This window comes from Scomber japonicus, chromosome 7 (genome assembly GCF_027409825.1).
Source record: "Scomber japonicus isolate fScoJap1 chromosome 7, fScoJap1.pri, whole genome shotgun sequence".
In the NCBI taxonomy this organism is placed as follows: Eukaryota; Metazoa; Chordata; class Actinopteri; order Scombriformes; family Scombridae; genus Scomber; species Scomber japonicus.
In genome coordinates this window covers 33,738,909-33,744,908 of record NC_070584.1, presented here as the reverse complement: position 1 = coordinate 33,744,908, position 6,000 = coordinate 33,738,909, and the positions used below count along the sequence as shown (strand labels likewise).

General features: G+C 42.9%; 1 protein-coding gene across 1 annotated transcript in view; it reads left to right on the top strand.

Annotated features, from left to right (window-relative positions):
• Positions 1–6,000, top strand: part of pde4dip (phosphodiesterase 4D interacting protein) — a 53,465-nt gene that overhangs the window by 16,642 nt on the left and 30,823 nt on the right. The gene's annotated exons all lie outside the window — the stretch shown is intronic.

Here is a 6,000-nt window from a genome sequence, read left to right as displayed (position 1 = left end):
CACTGATGAAGAAATGTTTGTGTCATGTTTTTAAACCCCCAGCCCCCCCCCCCCCTCTTTAACAAGCTGCACCCCCAATACTGGCTTCTTTAACCTTTTATTTTGGGATGATACCAGTTAAATTCTTTCTCAATTTTTTTTACTTTTTTAGGGATTATATTCAGTTAAATCTTCACTTAAATTTGACAACATTTTTGTGATGATATCAAATTAAATTCTTACCCAAATTTGACCAAAAAATTTTTTTTTTTCCTTTTTATGGATCATATCAATTAAATTCTTACTCAGAATTGACAATATATAGATTTTATTTTACTTTTTTGGGATGATATCCAATTTATTTCTTACTGAAATTTCACAAAATCTACATTTTTTGAACACAGTCTGTGTAACTTTTTAAAGTCCTGGTTGCATATTCTGTCAGAAGAAAGCAGAGAAACCAATGAAAGGCTTAAAAATCTTATATCTTTACCATATTGTGTCTCTATAAGTGAGTTCAGTATAATTCTGACTTTTTGATAGTAAACTCGACTTTCTGACAGTTTCCTTTGATAAGAGACCAGAATCACAACTATTATTAAATTAAAATGGTACAAGAACATTAAGTATTTTATTTTGGGTATTTTGGGTACGTGACATCACTTCCTGTCTTGTTAAGAGGCTGCATGTGTTTCCTGTGTGAACATCAAACTATTAAACAGGAAACAGTTTAAAGTTTGTTTGGAGAAAAAAACATAACATTCCCACATTTACACATTTTCTTTTTTTTAATTCATTTTGTAACTAGCACATGTATTTATCTCATTTTGGGAACAACACTCACTCGTCACATGATGAACCAGTTTTTTGGAAAAAGCTGCAAAAATATAATATTTAAAAAAAATTCTTTTAGTGAAGTAAAATGTGATTTTTGCACAATTTTATTAATTTGCTTATTTTTTTCTATTTAGTGACAGAAATGATGACATCATGCTTTATGTTCTGTTAGATTATATATGTGTGTATATGTGTGTGTGTGTGTGTGTGTGTGTGTGTGTGTGTGTGTGTGTGTGTGTGTGTGTGTGTGTGTGTGTGTGTGTGTGTCTCTCTCTCTCTGTTTGTGTGTGTGTGTGTGTGTGTGTGTGTGTCTGTATGTGTGTGTCTCTCTCTGTGTGTGTGTGTGTTTGTGTGTGTGTGTCTGTGTATATGTGTGTGTGTGTGTGTGTGTGTGTGTGTGTGTGTGTGTGTGTGAGTGTGTGTGTGTCTTTGCATGTTGAGCAGCATGAAGGAGCCTTTCTTTTGTTGTGAATGTAAAATGATGATTATAGAAACACAATCACTGCTTTATTAATCTCATAATGAACCGATATTCATGTTTTCTGTCTGCTGCTGTGAGTTAAAGCTTTTATAACGAGACTCGGTGAAGCTCAGCAACCATCAGGTGTGTGTCACACTGGAGAGCAGGACAGGAAGTATGAATGTTTCACTTCCTGTGTGAGACTCTCTGAGAGGATTCACTCATATTAAAGACGAGACATCACAAATGTTCCCGAACACTTCAATAAATATTCCTGTTGTGTTATGCATGAGTGATTTCTCCTCCTCCTCCTCCTCCTCCTTCTTCTCCTTCTCCTCCTCTTCCTCCTCCTCCTCTTCCTCCTGTTGTTATGCATGAGTGATTGCATCTCCTCTTCCTCCTCCTCTCCTTCTCCTTCTTCTTATCCTCCTTATCCTCCTCCTCCTCCTTCTTCTCCTCCTCTTCCTCCTCCACCTTCATCTCATCCTCCTCTTCCTCCACCTTCTTCTTTTCTTCTTCTCCTCCTCCTGTTGCATTATGCATGAATGATTTCTCCTCATCCTCCTTCTTCTTCTCCTCCTCTTCCTCCTCCACCTTCTTCCCCTCCTCCTCCTTCTATTCCTCCTCCCCCTCCTCTTCCTCCTCCTTCTTCTTCTCCTCCTCCTCTTCCTCCTCCTTCTTCCTCCTCCTCCTCCTCCTCCTCCTCTTCCTCCTCCTCTTCTTTTTCCTCCTCCTCCTCTTCTTCCTCCTCTACCTTCTTCTCATCCTCCTCTTCCTCCTCATCCTCCTTTCTCCTGTTGTATTATGCATGAGTGATTTCTCCTCCTCTTCCCCCCTCCTCCTCCTCCTCTTCTTCTCCTCCTCCTCTTCTTCCTTCTTCTTCCCCTCCTTCTCCTCTTCCTCCTCCTATTCCTCCTCCCCCTCCTCATCCCCCTCCTCATCTTCCTCCTCCTCCCCCTCCTCCTCCTCTTCCTCCTCCTCTTCTTTTTCCTCCTCCTCCTCCTCTTCCTCCTCTACCTTCTTCTCCTCCTCCTCTTCCTCCTCATCCTTCTTCTCCTGTTGTATTATGCATGAGTGATTTCAGGATGTTTCCATGTTGGTACAGATCAAATAGCTCTTTTATATTCTCCTCCTCTTATACGCTCACTTCCTCCTCTTCCTCCTCCTCTTCCTCCTCCTCCTCCTCCTCTTCCTCCTCCTCTCTGCAGTACATGAATAAACATTAAATAGTCTGTTTTACGCTTTCAATCCCCTGAAAAACACAGTAAGCCCAGTTTTAGATGAACGTCAGACTTAAAGCACGAGATCATAAAAACTCAACTTACAGTCACTTTAACCCTTGTGTCGTCCTCCCGGGTCAAATTGACCCCGTTCGTTTTCACTGTTCATTCTTCTTCTTCCTTCCTTCCTCCCTCCTTTCCTTCCTTCTTTCCTCCCTCCTTTCCTTCTTCCTTCCTCCCTCTCTCCCTCCTTTCCTTCTTCCTTCCTCCCTCCCTCCTTCTCTCTTTATTTCCTCCCTCCCTCCTTTCCTTCCTCTTTCCGTCCTTTCCTTCCTTCCCTTCTTTCCTTCCTCCCTCCTTTCCTTCCTTCCTTCTCTTTCTTTCTTTCCTCCCTCCTTTCTTCTTTCCTCTCTCCTTTCCTTCCTCCCTCCTTTCTTCTTTCCTCTCTCCTTTCCTTCCTTCCCTCATTCCTCCCTCCTTTCCTTCCTTCTTTCCTCCCTCCTTTCCTTCTTCCTTCCTCCCTCTCTCCCTCCTTTCCTTCCTTCTTTCTTCCCTCCTTTCCTTCTTCCTTCCTCCCTCCCTCCTTCTCTCTTTATTTCCTCCCTCCCTCCTTTCCTTCCTCTTTCCGTCCTTTCCTTCCTTCCCTTCTTTCCTTCCTCCCTCCTTTCCTTCCCTCCTTCTCTCTTTCTTTCTTTCCTCCCTCCTTTCTTCTTTCCTCTCTCCTTTCCTTCCTCCCTCCTTTCTTCTTTCCTCTCTCCTTTCCTTCCTCCCTCCTTTCTTCTTTCCTCTCTCCTTTCCTTCCTTCCCTCATTCCTCCCTCCTTTGCTTCCTTCTTTCCTCCCTCCTTTCCTTCTTCCTTCCTCCCTCTCTCCCTCCTTTCCTTCCTTCTTTCTTCCCTCCTTTCCTTCTTCCTTCCTCCCTCCCTCCTTCTCTCTTTATTTCCTCCCTCCCTCCTTTCCTTCGTCTTTCCGTCCTTTCCTTCCTTCCCTTCTTTCCTTCCTCCCTCCTTTCCTTCCCTCCTTCTCTCTTTCTTTCTTTCCTTCCCTCCTTTCCTTCCTTCACTCCTTCCTCCCTCCTTCCTCCCTCCCTTCCTTCCTTCCTTCTCCCTCCCTCCCTTCCTTCCTTGACTCAAGAACAACAGGAGGGTTAAATCAAAGTTCATGAAGTTAAAAAACAACCTGGTTTCATTCTGGTTTTACAAATACTTACATCATAAGTTCATTAATTCAAGTTTTAAGTTTATTTATTTATCCAACCATATCTATTTAATACATACAGAGGAAATTATCTTCTTCAGGGTCAAAGAGAAATAAATATAGAATAAATAATTAAACATACTTTAACTTTAACTTTAAACACATAAGAACAATTAAAGTGTTATATTAAAATTAAAGTGCCAGATAAGATCCCTTAAACATAAGAATCATACTTTACTTTAACCCCCATGTCGTCCTCCCGGGTCAAATTGACCCCGTCCGTTTTGACTGTTTCCTCCCTCCCTCCTTTCCTTCCTTCCCTCCTTCTCTCCTTCCTCCCTCCCTCCTTTCCTTCATTCTTCCTTCCCTCCTTTCCTTCCTTCTTTCCTCCCTCCTTTCCTTCCTTCTTTCCTTCCCTTCTTTCCTTCCTCCCTCCCTCCTTTCCTTCCTTCCCTCCTTCTCTCCTTCCTCCCTCCCTCCTTTCCTTCATTCTTCCTTCCCTCCTTCCTCCCTCCTTTCCTTCCCTCCTTTCCTTTCTTCCTCCCTCGCTCCTTCCTTCGTCCTTTCCTTCCTTCCTCCCTCCTTTCCTTCATTCTTCTTTCCCTCCTTCCTCCCTCCTTTCCTTCTTCCTCCCTTGCTCCTTCCTTCGTCCTTTCCTTCCTTCCTCCCTCCTTTCCTTCATTCTTCCTTCCCTCCTTCCTCCCTCCTTTCCTTCTTCCTCCCTCCCTTCCTTCCTTGACTCAAGGACAACAGGAGGGTTAAATATCATATTCATATAATAATAGTATAGATGATGTTTATTTATGCTGCCAGGAATAATTCATTCTGGTAGAGAAACACTTTTATATCCTTTATATTTTATAATTCACCAAACAACAGTCACATTTAAATAAAGTGACACTCATGAATATCAGAATTCACCTTTACACAGAAGGTAACTTATTTTTGTGTAGATATGAAACTACATCTAAGTAATAATGTGACTTAACCTTCGTCTCGTCCTCCCGGGTCAAACTGACCTCGTTCCTTCCTTCCTTCCTTCCTTCCTTCCTTCCTTCCTTCCTTCCTTCCATCTGTCCTTCCTCCCTCCCTCCTTCTCTCCTTCTTTCCTTCCTCCCTCCCTCCTTCTTTCCTTTCCTCCTTCCCTTTCCTCCCTCCTTCCTTCTCTTTCATTTCTCCCCCCTACCTTTCTCCCTTCCTTCTTTCCTCCCTTTCTCCTACCTTCCTTATTTCCTCCATCCTTCTTCCTTCCTTCCTTTCCTCCTTTCCTTCCTCCCTCCTTTTCTTCCTTCTTCCTCCCTTCCTTCCTTCTTCCTCCCTTTCTTCCTTCTTCCTCCCTTCCTTCTTTCCTTTCCTCCCTTCCTTCCTCCTTCCTTTCCTTCCTTCTTCCTTCGTTCCTCCCTCCTTTCCTCCCTTCCTTCTTCCCTCCTTTCCTTCCTTCTTCCTTCATTCCTCCCTCCTTTCCTTCCTTCTTCCTCCATTCCTTCCTTGACTTGAGGACAACAGGAGGGTTAAAGTAGGTTTTTATAGAGTCTTAGAAAATGAATCATTTGCACCTCAGGGTCAAATAAAGCTCTTAAATCTTAAATGATGACGATGATGATGATGATGATAATAAAAGTCAGTCCTGCTTTAATCTTACATTCATTTAATTTACATTACATCCAATAAACGTCCAGATCAGGATTAACTTCATCACAGATATGAAACAATATATCAGAAGTAGTTTATATGTAGAAGAAATCAAAGAGCATCATTTAGTCCCTGAAAACTTTTCAACAGCTTCTTATTTAAGATTTAACCCTTAAACAGACCTTACTAGTTATGTCATTTGCACCTAAAGTAAGAAAGGAAGGAAGGAAGGAAGGAAGGAAAGGAGGGAGGAAGGAAGGAAAGGAGGGAGGAAGGAAGGAAAGGAGGGAGGAAGGGAAGGAAAGGAGGAAGAAAGAAGGAAAGGAAGAAGGATGGAAACGAGGGAGGAAGGAAGGAAGGAAGGAAGGAAAGGAGGGAAGAAGGAAGGAAAGGAGGGAGGAAGGAAGGAAAGGAGGGAGGAAGGGAAGGAAAGGAGGAAGAAAGAAGGAAAGGAAGAAGGATGGAAACGAGGGAGGAAGGAAGGAAGGAAGGAAGGAAAGGAGGGAAGAAGGAAGGAAAGGAGGGAGGAAGGAAGGAAAGGAGGGAGGAAGGGAAGGAAAGGAGGAAGAAAGAAGGAAAGGAAGAAGGATGGAAACGAGGGAGGAAGGAAGGAAGGAAGGGAGGGAGGGAGGAAGGAAGGACAGATGAAGGAAGAAAGAAAGGAAGGACAGATGAA